Raw genomic sequence first — 19,943 nt, forward strand, 5'->3', positions numbered from 1 at the left:
TCTGACTGGGATGGGAACATATGTGGGAACTCTCATCACCACAGCTGTGTCATAAGTACCATTCCAGCATTGACTTGCAAGGCAAGTTGCCTTAGAGGAATTACAATAGATCACATCCTCTGTGGCATTGGTAATATTAGTCATACAGTAACATTTGAAAGAACACCCTTCGTATCTCTGCTGGCAGAGGTGTTAATTAGCCGAACAGTCAAATTACAGAGAGCAGCGAAAGGCTCTAGGGATGAAAAGGCCCCTCTTTTACTAGAAAGAATTCATTGAAACCAGGGCCAAGTATTTTTCTTATTAGTTTTAAAACTTTTGACATAAAATGAACAGGTATAGGAATTGGCCATGCTTTTTCTATGGCCCACAAGATTTGTTCATTGGCCTGGATCAACAACGGGGACATCAGGACCGTCACCATCAGTAGGATCACAGTCTGAGGCTTCATCTTGCTTGTCGTTCCTCTGCACCTGTACTTTTCTCACCAAGCATTCCAGTACCCAAATAGGGTCCAAATGATCCTGTGGAAAAACAAACAGAACCTCGTGCCCATGCCAGCACGGAATCAGGGCCATGCCAGACCCCTGTCAGAATGTCCTTCCACTTCACTAGAACTTTAGGTTGGCTATTTGGACAAGCATGTCTGTCCGCTGAAGATTGGTTGGAATTATCCAAATTTAAAAAATTCAAGATAAATAAGGCCAAAGAAAATCTATTCTTAGGGAATTGTTCTAAGCCAATTCCCCCTTTTTGTTTTTGAAGCATTTCTTTTAAGGAGCGATGGGCACGCTCCACAATGCCTTGGCCTTGTGGATTATAAGGCAGTCCATGTACAAGGTGAATACCCATATGTCGGCAAAACGATGTAAACTGTTTACCAGTATAGGCAGGGCCATTATCTGTTTTTAGCTGTTGGGGCTTGCCCCATGCTGCCCAGGCTTCTAAACAGTGGACAATCACATTGTTCGCTTTTTTCCCCTGTCATGGAAGTGGCATGCAGGATACCAGAATAAGTATCCACAGAAACATGTACATACTTCAGTTTGCCAAATTCTGAAATATGAGTAACATCCATCTGCCACAGTTTAAGGGGGAGCAATCCACGCGGGTTGACCCCCAAAGTTTGAGGATGATGATATATGACACATTGTGGACAATCCACAACGACCTTGCGTGCATCGGCACGGGAAATGGCAAATTTTTGTTGTAGGGTTTTGGCATTAACATGAAACTGTTTATGAAAGTCATGAGCCGTCTGCAGGGCAGAGGCAAGAAACATCCATTCTTGTCTGGTACATTGATCAACCTTGTCATTGCCAGCACCCAGAGGACCTGGCAAACCTGTATGTGCTCGAATATGTTGCACAAAAAAGGGATGTTTTCTCTGTCATAAAAGGCACTGTAGTTGGACAAATAATGCATGTACTGAACTTGATGCTTTTAAAGGTCCAGCACGTTCAAGATGTTTTAAAGCATTAACTACATAAGCCGAATCAGAAATCAAATTAAATGCAAAGGAACAGGCCTTAAAGACCTCTACTACTATAGCTAATTCCACATGTTGGGGGGTTCCTGGGGAAAATTGGTGTGTAACAGGCTCTGCAGAATCCACCATGTAGACTCCACAACCATTTTTGGATCCATCTGTAAATATAACACTGGCCCCTGGTATAGGCTGCATAGCAGTTATTTTAGGGAAAATTACAGGGTGTTCTTTAAAGAATGACAGGAGAGGATGCTTAGGAAAATGACAATCAATGTATCCGGAATAAGAGCAACGCAAGATGGCCCAATCATCGATGGTGGCACATAACACTTTCATTTGAGCATTATCATATGGGACTAGCAACATCTTAGGCGGGCATCCAAAATGCTGTAAACAGGTTAGGACACCCTGCTGAGCAAGTATAGCCACAGCAGTGGGATAATATTCTATAGATTTAGCAGGGGAAATTTTAGGATGGATCCACAGCAGTGGTCCCTCTTGCCATAATATACCTGTAGGTTGTAAATTTGTAGGTAGAATACACAGTGCGATATTCTCCACAGATTTTACTCTTTTCAAGAACGCCTTGGATAGTCTTTCTTCTACCAAAGCAAGTGCTTGTCTGGCCTCGTATCTGACTTGGCTCTTTCTGGCACCGCTCGCTCAGATCTCTCTTCCTGTAATATTTCTAAAGCAGCTTGACCGTGCTCCACAGCTTCACTACACCTTTGATCTTCCAGGCACCCTCGTATTAGTCTCCAAATCGGCCTAACCCCCTTTTTAGCGTACCCTGTTCCGCAGCAAAATCAAGATCACGTCCCAGTTTTTCCCAAGATGCTACATTAAGATTGCCTGAGACTGCAAACCAGGGAGCCACTGTATCGCATTCATTTAAAAATCTGTCCAACGTGCCTTTTCTTATTTTCAGATTCTTAGATCTAAGTAGCTCATTAAGAGCCAGAAAAATTGGGTGTGAAGGAGAATTCCCCATGTTCACTGAGAATTCTCAATACACTTCCTACACACACAAGTAAAAATGATGAACCAGAGCACCGTATCAATAGTGTCTGGCAATTCTGACAGCTCACGAAGCCGCTACTTTCGGTTTCGATTTGACAGTTCGCGAAGCCGCTACTTTCAGTTTCGATTTGACAGCTCCTGAAGCCGCTTGTCGGCTTGACAGCTCTCGGCAGCCTGCTTTTGCCTTTGATTCCCTACCTAGACTATCTGCTTCGCGAACCTCTAACCCCGCTTTTGACACGGTCACTAATCCTACTTTTATCGCAGATCCCCAAACTTACCCGAGGACTTTATTGGTGCACCCCCTGACTGCTGCAAGTTCTGGGCTCCTGGGAGAGGAAGTGGCTTTTTCCTCCTACGGGCCACCACTTGTCGCTGCCACCTCAACCAGCAAGGACGACGCGATACCGGAGCTCTTCTCGCAGGCAGTTTATTCAGGACCTTGAACAATGGCTTCTCTCTCGCTTCTCTCCTGTTTCTTTCTCATTTCTCTCCCCGGGCAGACCTCTCCCAGCCCTTATATAGGCTGTGGTCGCCTATCCCGGAGTGCCACGTGGACATCGTCCATAGGCTCAAGCATACGCAAGCGACACACGATCATAGCAAGTTACAGGCCATAACCATAAAAGGAGTTGTTTGTCATAGAGAGCGCTTGCTTTTGGGCTCACGAAGTGCAGCAGCCAGTGCTATCTTAAAGGCGTGGCTCCACGCAGCTCTCTACAATTACGATCATATTATTCATGGTATGTAGTATGATATAATTATGTTCCACCTTCTCTGTGGTATATTTGGAGAAAGTGTATTATGACTTCATAAAATCATTGCTATGTAATGGTTGTCTGACATAACTTACATAAGCTTATAATTTTATGGCGAGGAAGTACAATAAATATGTTGTCACAATACTGGCTTTGAAATGTTAAATTGTGAAAATGTAAAAATTGCTCAACTAGATCATTAAATTGCCACATTATCTGCCCAAACATTGGATGTTAAAAGAGTACTAAGAGTTCAAGAGTCTGCATGATGGACATGAACCTTGGAAGATACTGACATGCTAGTAAGAAAATCAAGTGTTAGCAAGGAATACATTATTTTTCAAGTAAGTAAAAGTATGTGAGCAAGATTCACTAAATAGGAATTTCTAAAGACACATAAACTACTCTTTCCATATTGAGCAAGCCATCAATGGAAAGGCATTGTTGTTGGGGTTGCAGAACTCAAGCTGTCGTTTTGGTTTGGCAGCCTGTTCTTTATGCCTGTGCTTTAAGTGATTCTACTCAGATAGCTCTCCAGTGAAGTAATGCAAAGAAAGTCAGTGCTAAACTCCAAGTTAAGAGCATCCATATTGTGAGTCTAGCTTCTTCCCACTGAGTCTCTTCTGACTTGAAGAGGATTGAGTGTGGTTTCCAATGCTGAAATGTTTGCATTAACAATTTGCAAATAGACATTTGGAAGCCTATACTATCATTTTATCCTGTACAAAATTTGACCTTATCTAATATCAAATGGTGCTCCCAAGCTTATGAGAGAAAACAGCCAAAGAGGAAGCTCTGAGATCAATCTAGAGACCTAACAGAAACATTTACTATACTCACCCTCCTCAAAGAAAGACCATAATAGAAAGCCAAAGTCACTGAATAACATTCACTGATGTTATTGCTTTTTCTTTAAACAAGTAACTTTCTGCTTGTAATATTCTTTGAACATAAACAAAGTGAATTATTTATAAGAAAACATTAAAAAGAAAAATGTTGTGAATGTTTTGTGGGCTACAGCAAAATGTATATGTAATGTGATGGTGCCTGGGCCTTGGGAAGATTCTTCATATGGGATATATTTTAAGACATTCTGCTATCATCCTCTGAAGAGATATTCCTCTTGACTAAAGTGGATTGTTATTAGACTTCCCTTCATGACACTCATATTCAACACAGAGAGAAAACAGAAAGAACACTAAAACTGCAGCAAGTCTCCAGGCACTCTATTGTTGTTCTACATAGTGTACATTACTGCTGTAATTATATTAGGTGTTTATTTATATATCTATCTTATATAATTCATCAAATAATGACTATTTATGTGTAAACAGACTTTGTAAAGCTCTATTTAAGTGTGAAGGATGGTTAATGGAGCAGAAATTAGCACTTTATTACTCCTGTGTAATGACAATATGAATCTAAAAACCTTTATTGATTTAACTAATTAAAATTATTTTTCGTTCCTTTTGCTTCCTTCTTTAACTATCCTGAAGCTAATTGTTTACTGGTCTTTTAGATGACACTACTTAATTTTTAGTACTTCTCCCTCCTTATAATATTGTTAATAATTTCTCATATATCCTTGGCCTCATAATATTTACTTTATATGCTTCAAATACATATTTCAAATAACTTATCCAATTTATTGAGATTTCAAATAATGTATATCTTATTAGAATATCCGACTTCCCAGATATTCACAACATCTCTAAGTATCCCATAATATTCACCAAAATATCCTAAAATTACTAAAGAAAAACATAACTTCTGTTTTCCATCAAATTATGTTGCAGATTCAAATCATACCTCACAATTTTGGGTAGATAATAAATAATATATCCTAATTTTCTGCAAAACTTACCCTTTATTACAAGTAGTTACCCTGGCCAACTCCTCCACGTCTCAGTCTGCAATCTGCTGTCCTCCTGTCGTTTTGTAGCAGAGCCATTTGTCCATATAGATTGCAGGTGAAATAGCCATCATCATGGTCTCAAACACACTTGGGAGTTTGCTACCTCTCTTAGGAACACAGAATTTGTCTTTGACATATTGCTTGGGTCCTTCATAACCAGATACAACCATTTTCTATCCCTAGAAGGTTGCCAGGAGGCAGGCACCACACAGCCCCCCAAATATGCCCACTCTTGTCACCTATCCTCCCACGACCCCAGGGAACTGCTCTTGATCCAATTGGAAGCCTTTTTCCTGTGAGTGTTTGTTTGCTCGGGATGTTTATCCTGATCCTGTTGCTCTCAGCCATTCTATAAATGTTCTCAATTACAAAGACAGAGTGAATCGCAATGAATTTTTGTTTCTGCCCTTCCAGATTCCTCAGTTGAGTCAGTGAACACTGAACCAATTCTCTGATAAAATTGGGGTGAGATGAAATCTTAAATACTGTGCAGGAGGAAAACCAGTTTACTAGCACAAAACACAATCTCTCCGTAATGGTTTTCAGTTTTACTCACCGGTATAAGACTCAAACCATTGTTGAGTATCTGCTTTCTAAATGGTTCTTATGTATCACATGGTGACTGGCAACTCTGCTTTCTAAATAGTTCTTATGTATCACATGGTGACTGGCAATTCTGCTTTCTAAATAGTTCTTATGTATCACATGGTGACTGGCAACTCCCGCCCCTTAAAATTCAAGTGTGGGGTAAGCCTTCAAAGTCATAAATGTAAAGAATCCATGGCTGGTCCTTAACAATAATACCCAACGAATTCATGGGACAGAATGAAACATCGAAGGTAATGCAGAAAAGTAGCCCTGTGGGTGTGGACTTGCCTGTTTCACTGACTCCCATCTATGGTTTTACTCTTCAGAAATAATGCCTGGAATTAATAGTGTCTATCATCCATTCCAAACTGACCTATCATTTAAACTCTATCTAGACGTCTGTGTATATTTTTTATGCCATAGCAAATGTGTCATTTGTCAGAATTCTTCCTATTTAACCTCTGAGAGTTGTGGCATCGTTTTGAACTATAGCAAGAATTTCTTTTTTAAAAAAATGACAGCCGTGACATGCAATTTCTGCTCACTATAGCCTGCTGGAAAGAAGGTTTTTGCAGAAACCAGTTAACCTCTGATTGGCTCAATAAGTTGACGGAATGTGGCGGTCATCTATTTATCTCTATCTATCTATCTATCTATCTATCTATCTATCTATCTATCTGTCATCTAATCTGTCTGTCTGTTATCTATCTTTCTATCTACCTAATCTGTCTGTTATCTATCTATCTATATATATATATATATCATCTATTTAATCTGTCTGTTATCTATCCATCTATCTCCTTCCCTCCATCCCTCCCTCTTTCTGATTTGTTCCTTGACCATGCGTTGTCTCTCTCAGTGAGCACTGCTGAGATTTTAGCCTCCCTGGTGCATGCGCAGAGGCTTTACCTGACAGCTCTGGTCAGCACACTGGCTCAGGCTCATCCACAGCCAGCTGTTATTTCAGCTGGTTGGGTTCAACTACAAACTAATAAGCCTCGGGGTATAAAGACCCTGTTATTTCAGGTGGCACTGTCCCTTGTCATGCGCTTTTAGCTTCCCTGACTCACAAAAATATTCCATAAACGATTTTCCAGTCTTCCGAAATTACATCGTTGGACTGGACTGAAGCATGGAACTGACCAGCAGGATACATCAGCCCTGCTTCTGATGTGATTCCCTAGTGAGCTACACTATGTTACTAGTAGGACTTTAGATCAGCATTCATGTCTCACCTAAATATCATAGACCGTAATATGGCCACCAAGCAGAGCTGGTGGTAAGTGGGTTCTTTTTTGCATTACTTACTACTGACAAGCAATTCCTTGATCTCAGCAAAGTGTTGGTGTCTTCACCAAAGGAGCATTAATAATAAGTTATATTTATTATTAATATTTTGAATTAAATGATCTAACACGGCATTGCTGTGGTCGCTATACCTACATAAGGCGGTGCTTGGACTCATGGTAATCTGTCCTTAGGCAACATGTGTACAAGTGTGTGCACCTTCCCTAGTTCACTGAGTTGATTCACTAGGTAAGCACCTGTCATTCTCCCTCTCTCCCAAACTTTTCCTATGCCTTCATTCTTATTTTTCTTCTTCTTTTTGAACTAAGACTATAAAGCCATAACCAGTTAGTCTTGGACATACAGATTTGAGGACGCTGAGCTAGTGTATCATCCCAGGAAGAAGAGACTAGAGGGATGGAGAGAGAAAGATTCCCACCTCCCCTTCATCAAATAAACCTTCCTAAAACTTTAGACAAAGTTAATTAGGGTCTATTACAGAGTTCAATTGAGAGTGACCTCTCTCCCATACACAGAGCCTAGGATTAGCCCCCCAGCATCAGAGAGAAACAAAGTTACAGTTAGTGCAAGGACTATGCCCATGACCCTCAAGTAGTAACTATGTACCCCATGTCCTAGAGCTGATTCCCACCAGTTCAGCAATTCTCCTCACTACCTCCACTGGAGACCCTGTTCAGTACTCCTATGTTGCCAGCTTGAAATCAGCCAACCAATTACACCATAGAAATGAGCAAACATGACAACTCAAGGCTTAATTTTTAACAATTTATTTATTTTATTCACATGGATATGTGGGGCAGGGGGTGGCCATGTGTTTATGGGTGAATGTAGAAGACAGAAGAGGCCATTAGATTCTGTCAAAGAGGCATAATAAGGGTTGTGAACCTCTTAACAAGGATGCTGAGAAATGAACTTGAGTCCTCTGCAAGAGCAGCAGGCATTCTTAGCTGAGCCATCTCTCCAGCTCATTAAGGATTATATTTTTAAGTACTAGTGTGTTTAGCCTTTGCCTGCATACCACTGCCTCCAATAAATTGATATTTTGGTAAGTTGATATATATATATATATATATATATATATATATATTCCTGTGTATTCATGTATCTTTAAAGAATTATAGAAATTTCTTCATTTATTTTAATTGGAATTTACAATTCTTTTTACCCATAACTTCACACTGGGGTGTAAATACCTCTGCTATATTGCTGGTGAAATAATAGACTTAGAAAATTTGGTCTAGTTGGAATTGGATGCTTAAAAGAGCTTGCAGTGTGATCTAACTCAGCCCCATTCTTTCACAGATGAGGGAACTGATGGCAAGAAATGGGCCAGGATTTGTCTAAGATCATATGCTCGGGAAAGGAAATTCACGAAGGGGAATTCAATTCTTGGGGAAATCAAAGAAGACATCGAGAACATCAAGGAGACAGACTCAAGGCTAAGAAATAAGACAGAGAGAGGACTAGGGTCCTAGAAAGCTTATTGAATAAATCTAAAAAGGGATCCATATATAAGTGGCTCTGGTACACAATAAAGGAGGGCATTCTTGTTTCAAGGGGAAAAAAAAGAAATTATTGGAAAGAATTACCAATGTCCCATTAATGTTATAACGGTACTAGAATATTTATTCATTAATGTATGTGAGCAAATAGATACATCTAACAATTAAATATACAATTGATTAACTTAGAATTCAATTGCAGGGCTAATTTATTAAACGCAAATGATATTTTGTGTGATGAAAACTGCTAACAGTAAAGGAAGATATTATAAAAACAAAAGGCGATTCTACTCTTCCCAATAAGGACTTTGTCTTTTTTTTTTTTTTTTGAGTCATACAAAATAACCAAAGATGAGAAAAAGAGCTCCTATATTTAGAAGGTAGTAAAGAAATGGAAGGATGATTTTACGTTAGGAACATTCGTGGAATATAAAATAGGTTTATTACTGATTTAAAATATAGACCACTTGAGAATAGAATTGGCTTAAATTGTCTGTGCTTACTTTATCATACACAAATTCTCAACAAGATAGTATCATGTCAATCATCGCGCAATGGAACAAAACAAAACAAAAAATACAGCTATCTAGTTTTTGTCAGTGCTTCACAAAATCATTGATGTGCCTTTCATCTGAGCTTGAACTATCAGAAAAGAGGTCTATGTTTTTCTTGACGGGAGTGAAGACATTTGGAAATACTACTTGACCCTTAAAGGTCATTGCATAGTTAATCTCCTTTATGTAAAGAGTGGGCAAACTCACTTCTGCATTGTAAGTCAATATGATAATGTTCAACATGCAATTAGTAGTCTTTGAGTAGGTAATCCTCTTTGTTTATAGCCTCCCAATGAATATGGAGTTGAGCAGAGGAAAGTTTAGTGTATCACAGTCAAACATTCTTACCCCATCTTCTTATGTAAAAGTCTTTTTTTCAACTCAATAATGTTACAAGCAGCTTGTGTAAAGTTGTTTTTGCCAAGTTCAAAATAACCGAACAAGATCATCTCTGCAGCGCTTACTTCAAAACCTAAGTTCTTTGGTTTGTGTCTCTTCAATGGCAAATTTTCTTCATGCAAATTAGAAAAGTTGGATGAGGAAAAATTAGAAGAGAACCTTGTTGGTCATGACATAAGTCTAAGTTTCCACTTTACTTGCTTGCTCCCAAGACAGAATCTTCTGGTTAGCACATAGTTTGGAGGGGGCTCCCAACGCTGGTCCCTTAACAGCAGCAACATTTGGCAACAGAATTCTCGGGCTGTGTTCCAAGGCTCGCACACTCTAAGTCAGGGGAAGATATCAGTTGTAACAACTGTAATGCACACTGAAGCTTGGGAACCACGTGGGAAAGATCATAAATAGGTCTGCACAAAAATAGAAGCATCCGGACAGGCGATGGTGGTGCATGCCTCTAATCCCAGCACTCAAGAGGCAGAGGCAGGTGGATCCCTGTGAGTTCAAGGCCAGCCTGGTCTACAAAGTGAGTTCCAGGACAGGCTCCCAAGCTCCACAGAGAAGCCCTGTCTCAATAAACCATTAAAAAAAAAAAGACATCCATAACACCTCCTCCACCTCTAAGAATAGGTGGAACCATTCATTCTGTTAGTACAGCACAGCTCTATGAATGGTTACATTTCATATGAAATCACTACATTTTATAAGCTTATTTCTCTTCGGTTGATGATTATTTGGATAATCAAATAGGGGATAAGATCTGGGGAAGAAGGAAAAATATAAAATATGCCAAAGCAAGAAGTAGAAAGAGGTGAGACCTTGACAAATATTCAGGAGAAAATGACATCACTGAGGAAGCCTGGGAGGAACATTGAGAAATTCAAAGGTCAACAATCCTGCTGCTACCTCAGCCCCCAGGCCAGCGGCATTACTAACCATCCAGCTTCTGGCTGTCCTTTGTTCCACTGCTCTCCTCCTGATCAACTGCTCTTGAAATTAAGCTAATTTGAGCTGTCAACATCTGTGTTCCAAGGTTGTAGCCACTCACTGAACCCTGCCATTTCTTCCTTGAAAGAAAAATTCCCACAGACACCTTTTCTTGCCTGTAATGTAACCACTACTTAGCCTTACTTCCTAACCCTAGGAGACAGCATCCACGGCTTCCCCGGTGCATCCTATCTTTGAAGACCATAAACGTGGTTCTCTTTGACGTTTTTCTGCTTTGAAACATTTATAGGGAAAAATCATTTATGGGAATCCAGGTAAAGAGTAGATAGGAAATCTTTATACTTTGCCACTTTTCCTGTAAAGTTAAAATTACTTCAAAATAAGGTTTCGGGTTCCAGGTGTCCTACATTTCATAGCATTTCCTTTCTCCCTCCTTTTGGCTGCTAGGCAGGACTTCTCTTAGGAAAATCCAAGGTCCCCTTCTCCTTACTTACTTCACATCATTGAGTAAGCATCTAATTATTCAGCCCATATATGCAGAATATTCCTCTGTGAGCATTTCCTAGTCACATAGCAATGTCAATAGAGATCTTTCTAGTAATAGGCCACTGTTCTAGCCCCGTATGTTTGTGTATTTTCTATCCTTTCTCTTGCTTTTGTTTTCTACTTTTGTTCTATCATGCTCAGACAGAAAACAAATCTTTCCAGGTTTTGTTTTTTGTTTATGCTTTGAGTCCTAAAATATGGACTATCTCAGAGAAAGTTCTATGCACTGCTGAGAAGAATGCATCTTCTCCAGCCTTTTAGCAGCGTATATTGCAGTTCTCTACTAATCCCACTTAAAGGATAATGGCACCTAACGCTATTTTATTTTCTAAATGACCTATTGGTGAAATAGCATATTGTGTTCATCCACTATTCCTGCATTGCTGTGGATCTACTCCTTTCCATCAAGTAGTATTTGTTTCAGGAAATTGGGTCCTCTGTAAGAGCAGCAGGCATTCTTAGCTGAGCCATCTCTCCAGCTCATTAAGGATTATTTTTTTAAGTACTAGTGGGTTCAGCATTTGCCTGCAAACTACTGCCTCCAATAAACTGATATTTTGATAAGTCGCTGAATATATAATATACTCTAAATTCCTGTGTATTCGTGTATCTTTAAAGAAATATAGAAATTTCTTAATTTATTTTAGTTGGAATTTACAATTCTTTTTACCCAGGATAACTTTAAGCTGGGGTATAATTGGTTTGCTGTTATTTTGGTGCATATAGGTTAATTATTGCTATATTCTGTTGATGGGTTGTCCCCTTCATCAGAATGAAACAACGTTCTTTAACTCTTGAAGAAAAAATATTCATATTTCTTACTACTTTATCATTGTATAATATTCTAATTTATTGATCTTGCCCTCAAGATCTGATATCTGTCTCCTACTTGATCTACTGTATTGGTTGGTGAGCTTTTGCCATGACTATTTAATTTGATTTATTCAACTTTTATGTCTAAGATTTCAGTTTTATATTTTCAGTATTTCTATATCTTTATTGAATTCCTTCATCATACTTGTATTGACTTTCATGTTCTGTTCAACTATTTATTTTTATTGTCTTTTAATTCATCCAGGAATTTGTGTGCCCTTTGATTTCGTAGAACATTTTTTTACAATTTCTTTACAATTATTCATTTTAATGCCTTATCTGAGATTCCAGTCAAATTTACTCTTATGGTAATCCATTACTGTTGAACTTAGCATTTTTGGAGGCTTTGTGCTGTCTTGGTTATTTTTAATTTTTTGCATTGGGTATTGCATGTTGAGAATTAGATCACTGTTTGATTTTTCCTTTCTCATCATATTACTTCAGTTGAAGTATTTTCATATTTATGTGGGACTATATAGTAAGGTTGAAGTGTCATTTCCCCTAACCAGACAGTGTGCACACCTCAGTAGTTAAGTCTCTGTCTGTGTGATTGCCACTCAAGGGGAGAGCTTCCGTGTCCTTCTAGGAGTAGAATACTAATCATAAAACAGCCACTAATAATGGTTGTAGACCTCTATGTAAATGCAGGAGTGGTGAATTAAAAGCTGTGTCTCTTCAGCTCTAATAATTTGGGAGTAATAAAGGTGCAATCATGTAAAACATTTATACTAACCTAATAGTTGCAAAGGGCAGGAATAAAACAAAATAAACTGAATAAGACTAGGAATTAGTACTGAACAACACAGAAAATCAGAGGAAAAATAAATAGAAAAGCGGATCTAGTATATTGTTAGCATAAACAGAATTTTAAAACAACTAAAATGTTAGATACTTATAGTTACGTTGTAAAAAAAAAAGGATGAAGGTAGCTAAAATGAGAAACACATGTGAACACAATGGCTAAGGTATAAAAATAGATGGAGTAATCCTAAATCCCAATATCTAATTTAGTAATGAAAAAGAAAAACTAACACAAACCAAGCATTTTTACAAAAGTGAAAACTGAAACAATAAAAGTATAGCCAGTGTGGCATAGAAGTAAAATTAAAACATATTATATTATCTGTCATTCTCTTACATGCAGGTTGGATATTGACCCCTAAATCCCAGCACTCAGGAGGCAGAGGCAGGCAGATCTCTGTGAGTTTGAAGCCAGCCTGGTCTACAGAGAAAGTTCCAGGACAGCTTCCAAAGCTACAGAAGAAAGTAGTAATGCCTTTTATCTTTGCTATCTAAGATTAAATAATCTTTCCAGGTTAATAACTAATATGAAAAGGCAGCATTAAAAAAGGACCTATAAAAATGTTTGAGAAACATCAAAAAGAAAATACTTTAAGTCAAACTTAAAATATATTTATTTAATACAACATCTCTTCATGATAAAGGTCTTGGAGAGAGCAGGATTACGAGGCAATATACAGCAAGCCAACAGCCAACATCACACTGAATGGAGAGAAACTCAAAAGTGATTCCACTGAAATCAGGAACAAAACAAGGTTGTCTACTCTCTCCATATCAATTCAATATAGTACTTGAGGTTTTAGCTAAAGCAATAAGAAAACAAAAGGAGATCACAGGGATACAAATCAGAAAAGAAGAAGTCAAACTTTCACTGTTTGCTGATGATATGATAGTTTACATAAGGGACCCCAAAAATTCTATGAAGAAATTCCTACAATTCATAAACATCTTTAGTGATGTATCAATCCACACACCTATGAACACCTGATTTTTGACAAACAAGCAAAAAATATAAAATGGGGAAAAAAGAAAGCATAGTCAAGAAATGGTGCTAGCATAACTGGATATCAACACATAAAAGAATGAATATAGATCCATACCTATCTCCATGCACAAAACTCAAGTCCAAATGGATCAAAGACCTCAACATCAAACTAACCACACTGAACCTCATAGAAAAGAAAGTGGGAAGTACACTTGAACACATTAGCACAGGAGACCACATCCTAAACATAACCCCAGTAGCACAGACACCAAGAGTAACAATTAATAAATGGGACTTCTTGAAACTGAAAAGCTTTTGTAAAGCAAAGGACATGGTTAACAAGACAAAACAGCAGCCTACAGAATGAGAAAATATCTTCACTAACCCCACATCAGACAGAGGGCTAATCTCTAAAATATACAAAGAACTCAAGAAATTGGTCATCAAAAGAACAAATAATCCAATAAAAAATGGATTACACACCTAAACAGAGAACTCTCAACAGATGAATCTAAAGTGACTGAATGATACTTAAGGAAATGCTCAGCATTCTTAGTCATCAGAGAAATTCAGATCAAAACAACTCTGAGATTCCATCTTACACCTGTAAGAATGGCCAAGATCAAAAACACTGATGACAACTTATACTGGAGAGGTTGTGAGGAAAGGGGAACACTTTTGCATTGATGGTGGGAATACAAGCTGGTACAGCCACTTTGAAAATCAGTATTGTGATTTCTCAGAAAATTAGGAAACAACCTACCTCAAGATCCAGTAATGCCTCTTTTGGGTACATACTCAACTATATTCATAGCAGCATTATTTGTCATATTCAGAATCTGGAAACCACCTAAATGTCCCTCAACCAAAGAATGCATAAAGAAGATGTGGTACATTTACACAATAGAGTATTACACAGCAGAAGAAAATAACAACATCTTGAAATTTATGGGCAAATAGATGGATCTAGAAAACATCATATTGAGTGAGATAACCCAGACCCAGAAAAACAAATATAATATTATTCACTCATAAATGGAATTTAAACATAAAGCAAAGAAAAACCAGCCTACAATTCAAAATCCCAGAGAAACTAGACAACAAAGAGGACCGTAAGAGAGACATACATAGATCTAATCCACACAAAAAGTAGAAAAAGACGGGATCTCCTGAGTAAATTAGGAATGAGGGGATCATGGAAGAAGATAGAATGGGAGGAAGAGGAAGAGAGGGAAGTGGAAAAAAGTATATAGCTCAATAAAAACAATAAAAAATGAATTTATTTATTTTAATTTGTGTATGAGTATTTTGCCCACTAGTATGTCTATACCCAACATGGATGCAGTGCCCGCCAAGTCCAGAAGATGGCGTCAGGTTTCACAAACTAGAGCCTATTGGTGGGTGCTGGGAATCAAACCTAGATCCTCTTGAAATGCTATTGCTAATTCTTTTATCATTCATTAAAAAAATACAACTCAGGGATAAACATTAAGGATATTAACCTGGGAGAACTGCAAGTAACCGCAAATTCCCAAATCAAAGGTTTTTAAACTATAAATAGTAGAAATCAGAATTGTATTTTAAATATCTCCTTTTTTTCAATGAAGATAATACTAATGTGTCCAGTTAAATGTTGAAGAAATTAAGAATCATGAAACCAATATAAATTTGGAATCTATAGGCGCCTGTGATGCTCATACCCAACTTGAATATCAGGCTAACAGAAGTTCAAGGGAAGAAAGTCTGATTTAAGTTTCTTCATAAATCAAACCTTTCTTTAGATCTGGCAGATTCTTTCAACCAAATAACACCATTTCCCCTCAATAACTTTAGCCATGAACACACCTCCCTACACCATGTGATGTATTTGGCTATATATTAAAAGAGTGCCCTAACTCTTCCCCAGTAAAAATGAGCAGCAATGAATGAACTATATAAAAGAAAGCATCACTGTGTCACGTAATAAACACTCAGCATTGATTCAGGTTTTTTTGCAACATTATCACATTTCCTTGTGAAAATCACATAACTCCCAGTCTCAGAGTCTAAGAATATCCAGCACAAAGAAATCAATACAGTAGATGTTATTTGTATTATATTTTATTATATTGATTATTTAATGAGGTTTAACCCTTTAATAATAAGAACAAAAATTATAAGCAAAACTATTCATAGACATTGGCCTTTGTATTTTTCCAGTGGCACTGGATTATTCTCATTCCATTTAGAATGTCCGGTTTTTGAAGATTGCCAGCGAGTGTAAAAGTCAGGTCCCCCACCAGCAGGAAGGAACCATAGTACTTTAAGTTATTTAAGGACGGTGGCCCGTTTTGAAATATCTTCTCCTTCATTCATAATAAGCTAAGCTAGAAAGGTTTAAACACCAGTAAAGGAGGTACAATTTGGCTATCAAAGACAGTAAGAAGCTCTAACGATGTTATCTGATGCCAACATAAAAGTCTTTAAGGAAATTTCACATGCCTTTTCAAATGAGAAGTGGAAGTTATATGAAGATGTCTATTTTCACAGCCTTCGCTGTGACTCAGCCTCAAAAATATCATTGTAACTGTAAGAATAACGGAAGTAAAAAATTGCAGAATCGAACATAAAAGCTGAGCAATCATAATGAAATTAAATTCACTGTGGAAGCTTTACTGTACAGATTTTGCATATGAACATACATGATGCTCTTCACTCTTTGAGCATCATTGTTCACATTTTATACGGCAAAAAAAAAAAATAGACCACAGTTCCTTTTGTCCATTTAGTTAGAATCTTCTTCTGCCAATGTGCCTAATCTTAAAAATCAGATAGTATGAATTTAGTCGTTCAATTTAATTCTGTATCATACTTTGTTGATCTGCCATATGACAATCCCACTTATTAAAGCAAGAGCGATTTGAAGAAAAATGAGCTCTGCTTTAGAAAAACCTATCTGAAATAAAATGAAGTGGAGATTGCCACCAACCACTATAGGACTTGTTACACACCTCCATAATTTCCAGACACATTCACATCTAGATGTCTGCCTGGGTTTTGGACAGGATAGCCATATGCATGATGACTATAAAACTTTTATAAACTTAATATATACTGAAATAAATTTCTTGATGGCAAAAGTTATGACTTACTTAGATTTTAATCTTGCATCCATGAAACCTAGAATTTTTGCATAATAACTGCTCAGCACAAAACTGAGGAAATAAAATGCTCAAAGATTTTATATATATACATATCACTCTGTAGTGTCTTATTAAATACAGTTCCTGGAAATAGAGCTTTTTTCATCGCTGTGTACCGCACTTGTCTAAGGAGCCTGTAAGCATACAAGTTCCTGAATTCCTCCAAATGGAATCTTCCCCTTATTGTCCCAAGCAGAGGTGATATTTGAGCCCCTTGGTGATGGACAAGAGCAGCTAAGTTTGAGATAGACATCAATTTGTAGGTAAATTTTATGTGTTTCTCACAAATGACAAATTTGTTTCAGTTTTAAGCTAGAGACATACAAATACATATAGAAAAAGACACGGTTTCTGTGTGTTCTTTTCCCCCAAAAAGAACACCGAGCCCAAGACATATTAAATTACTTCTCTAATAAGAAACATCTATAGATGTCAACACCAAGATTGAAATTCAGTCCTTCCCTGATCCGGTGTTTATTTTCCCATACAACACTGCTTCGTTTCTCTCATCTTCTTAGAGGTGTTTTCTGGAGAAAAAAAAAAAAAAGTTGCTTCAAACTATAATGTGTTTCTCTGCTCAGGTTCAATTCCAAACACAACTTTAGAAATCAAAGGCAAAAGACATTTCATTATTTTCTGTGTTCAATGCCAAACATAATCCTCCTGAGTACTGTGGCTTGTATAATGTAATTAGGTGACTTGATGGAAAATAAAAAATTTAATATGTGATGTGATGTGATATACAATCCTGGACATGCATACAAAGCGGGTAAGAAACTGGTTTGATTTTAAATTCATTGGATGTTATGGATGACAGGCAAAATGATGAATGTCCTACAGCCCTGCCTTGCCTGATTGTGTCATAATGTTAAGCTCTCCTATGCATAATTGTCATTTGGCAACCTTAATAATGAGAAGGACAATCAGTCATGTTAGTAGTTTCCTACCATAATTCTGCTTCGTTTAATAGCGAGAGAAAGGGGGAAATAATTAGCTGACCTGATCTTTCTTAGCGATTAAATAGCTTTCAAATTAAAAAACAGAGTTGAATTTTTATTTCCTCTTGACTTTGACTGTTGGTATTACGGGAATGTGTGAATATTTTCTTTGTGTTAACCAGTGTCTTCTAATATTTTATTGTAGTAACTGCAATTTCTCTCATAGAAGCTATCAAATGTATATGCAAAGATAATTTTAGTTCATTAAAATGAAAAGCTAGATGCTGAAAATAGGAAAAAAGAAAATTGATTTAAAGTTACATTATGGAGGAAATTAGTTTTATCCAATTGCATTGCTTTTATTTGTGCAGCATGATTGATTCTGAAAAATTAGTTGCTCATTAAGAATACTAACTCCAAATCAATTGTTGTGTTTGTGTGCTTTTAAATATAGTTTTTACCATATGGAAAATTTATGGATTCATTGGTATTTAATTTCATTCATTTGTTCTTGAGTGAAAAAGTCTGGGTCAATAATGACACTACCCCTTATGAATACAACTAGATTGGTATGTAAATCCAAAGGATGCTGCAAAGGTTTTCCATGTCGATATGGATGTGCAGTGGAGACAAGATGAATGAGCTATGTTCTGTTAACTAACTCAATGTGGGCATGACCCATTGTGGCTAATAAAGGGGATTCCCCTCTGCCTACTGCAGACCATTTGTAGTTCTCTATGACTGATTTGGAGATAGAATGAGTTAATGATTTCTAAAAAATGATTCTTTGAAAACACCCACTGAGAATCGGGCTCTGATGAAGTCTTCTGAAGAATGTGAGGAATTGCTGTATAACACTTTGTTACTATGGCAATGTGTTGACGGCCAATACATAAAGGAAAGCATGAACCTGCATCATGGGACAAAAGGTCATCCTTTCACAAGTGTCAAATAATTGGTAACTAACTTCGAGTTCAATTAAATTTTTATTTAACTTCTGCACTCAGCACTTTACCAACTGAGCATCTCCCCAACTCAAATAGTGTGTGTGTGTGTGTAGAAATAAATAGATAGATAGATAGATAGATAGATAGATAGATAGATAGATAGATAGATAGATAAATGAGTGGATGGGTGGATGATGGATGGATGAATTTTAAATTTATTTATTTTATTTTTGAGGTTGTAATAATATATAATTTCCTTCCACTTTCCTCCCTCCAAATTGTCCCATATACCCCACACTCCTCCTTGCCCTCTGTCAAATTCACAGCCTCTTTTCTCATTAATTATTGTTGCATTCATATACATATATACTTACATATTCCTAAATATGACCTCTTCAGCTATATAATGTTAGTTGTATGCATGATTTCAGGGCTGACCATTTGATTGGATAGAGTATGCTCTTCCCTGAGGGAGGCTATTTCTCCCATTCTCACCATTCCTTAGTTGCCTGTAGTTCTTTGAGTGAGGTTGAGGCCTTGTAGACTTTCTCTTGGTCATTTTCTACCAACTTTGAAATGTCTCTTGGTGTCATTCTTGTTTGGCTCAGGCTTAGGTAGTCATGTTAAGACCTTACCATGATGCAGTTTCTGCCATTGCTAGGAGACATGGTCTTACGACAAGCTCCCTGATCCTCTGGCTCGTACAAACCCCCTCTTCTGCAACGTTACCTGAGCCTTAGGTGTAGGAGTTGTTTGTGGATATGTCCTTGGGAATGGAGTCAGCAACTCTGTGTTGATTGGTTGTGGTTTTCTGTTGTAAAGAGAAGTTTCCTTGATGAGAAGTGAGTAATCCACTTATGTGGGTATAAGGACAACTGGTCAGAATGTAGGTAGAAATTAGGTTGTTTTGGTAAAGTGGTGGCTGTAGTCTCTTCTCCAAGATCCATGACTTCACCAGACCCAGGAAATTGGCTAGGTTTCTAGTACCAAGTATGGTTTTCCTTTTACCAAGTGGGCCGTACGTTTTGTTGGAAAGTTATTGATTAAGCCTACCAAGGTATGCACACCACTTCTGTACCCTTACAGTTATTGTGCCATGCTGGTCATTTTTGTGATTCATAGGCCTCATGACTGTTGGCTGCTTTTGGCCTGTGGAAGCTTGCAAGGTACTTTCTGGTACTTTCTAGACCTCA

At 37.6% G+C, this 19,943-nt stretch overlaps 1 protein-coding gene and 1 long non-coding RNA gene across 3 annotated transcripts in view; one reads left to right on the forward strand and one right to left on the reverse strand.

Annotated features, from left to right (window-relative positions):
* The window catches only part of Prkg1 (protein kinase cGMP-dependent 1), a 1,163,909-nt gene that overhangs the window by 503,107 nt on the left and 640,859 nt on the right, over positions 1 to 19,943 (forward strand). The window lies entirely within an intron of this gene.
* On the reverse strand, positions 235 to 3,107 carry LOC148121343 (uncharacterized). Its single transcript, XR_015738249.1, has 2 exons — positions 2,791 to 3,107; positions 235 to 524 (listed from the first exon to the last, which is right to left on the reverse strand). It is a non-coding gene; the product is annotated as an uncharacterized LOC148121343 (long non-coding RNA).

Source organism: Myodes glareolus, chromosome 7 (genome assembly GCF_982192425.1).
Source record: "Myodes glareolus chromosome 7, mMyoGla1.1, whole genome shotgun sequence".
Taxonomy (NCBI): Eukaryota; Metazoa; Chordata; class Mammalia; order Rodentia; family Cricetidae; genus Myodes; species Myodes glareolus.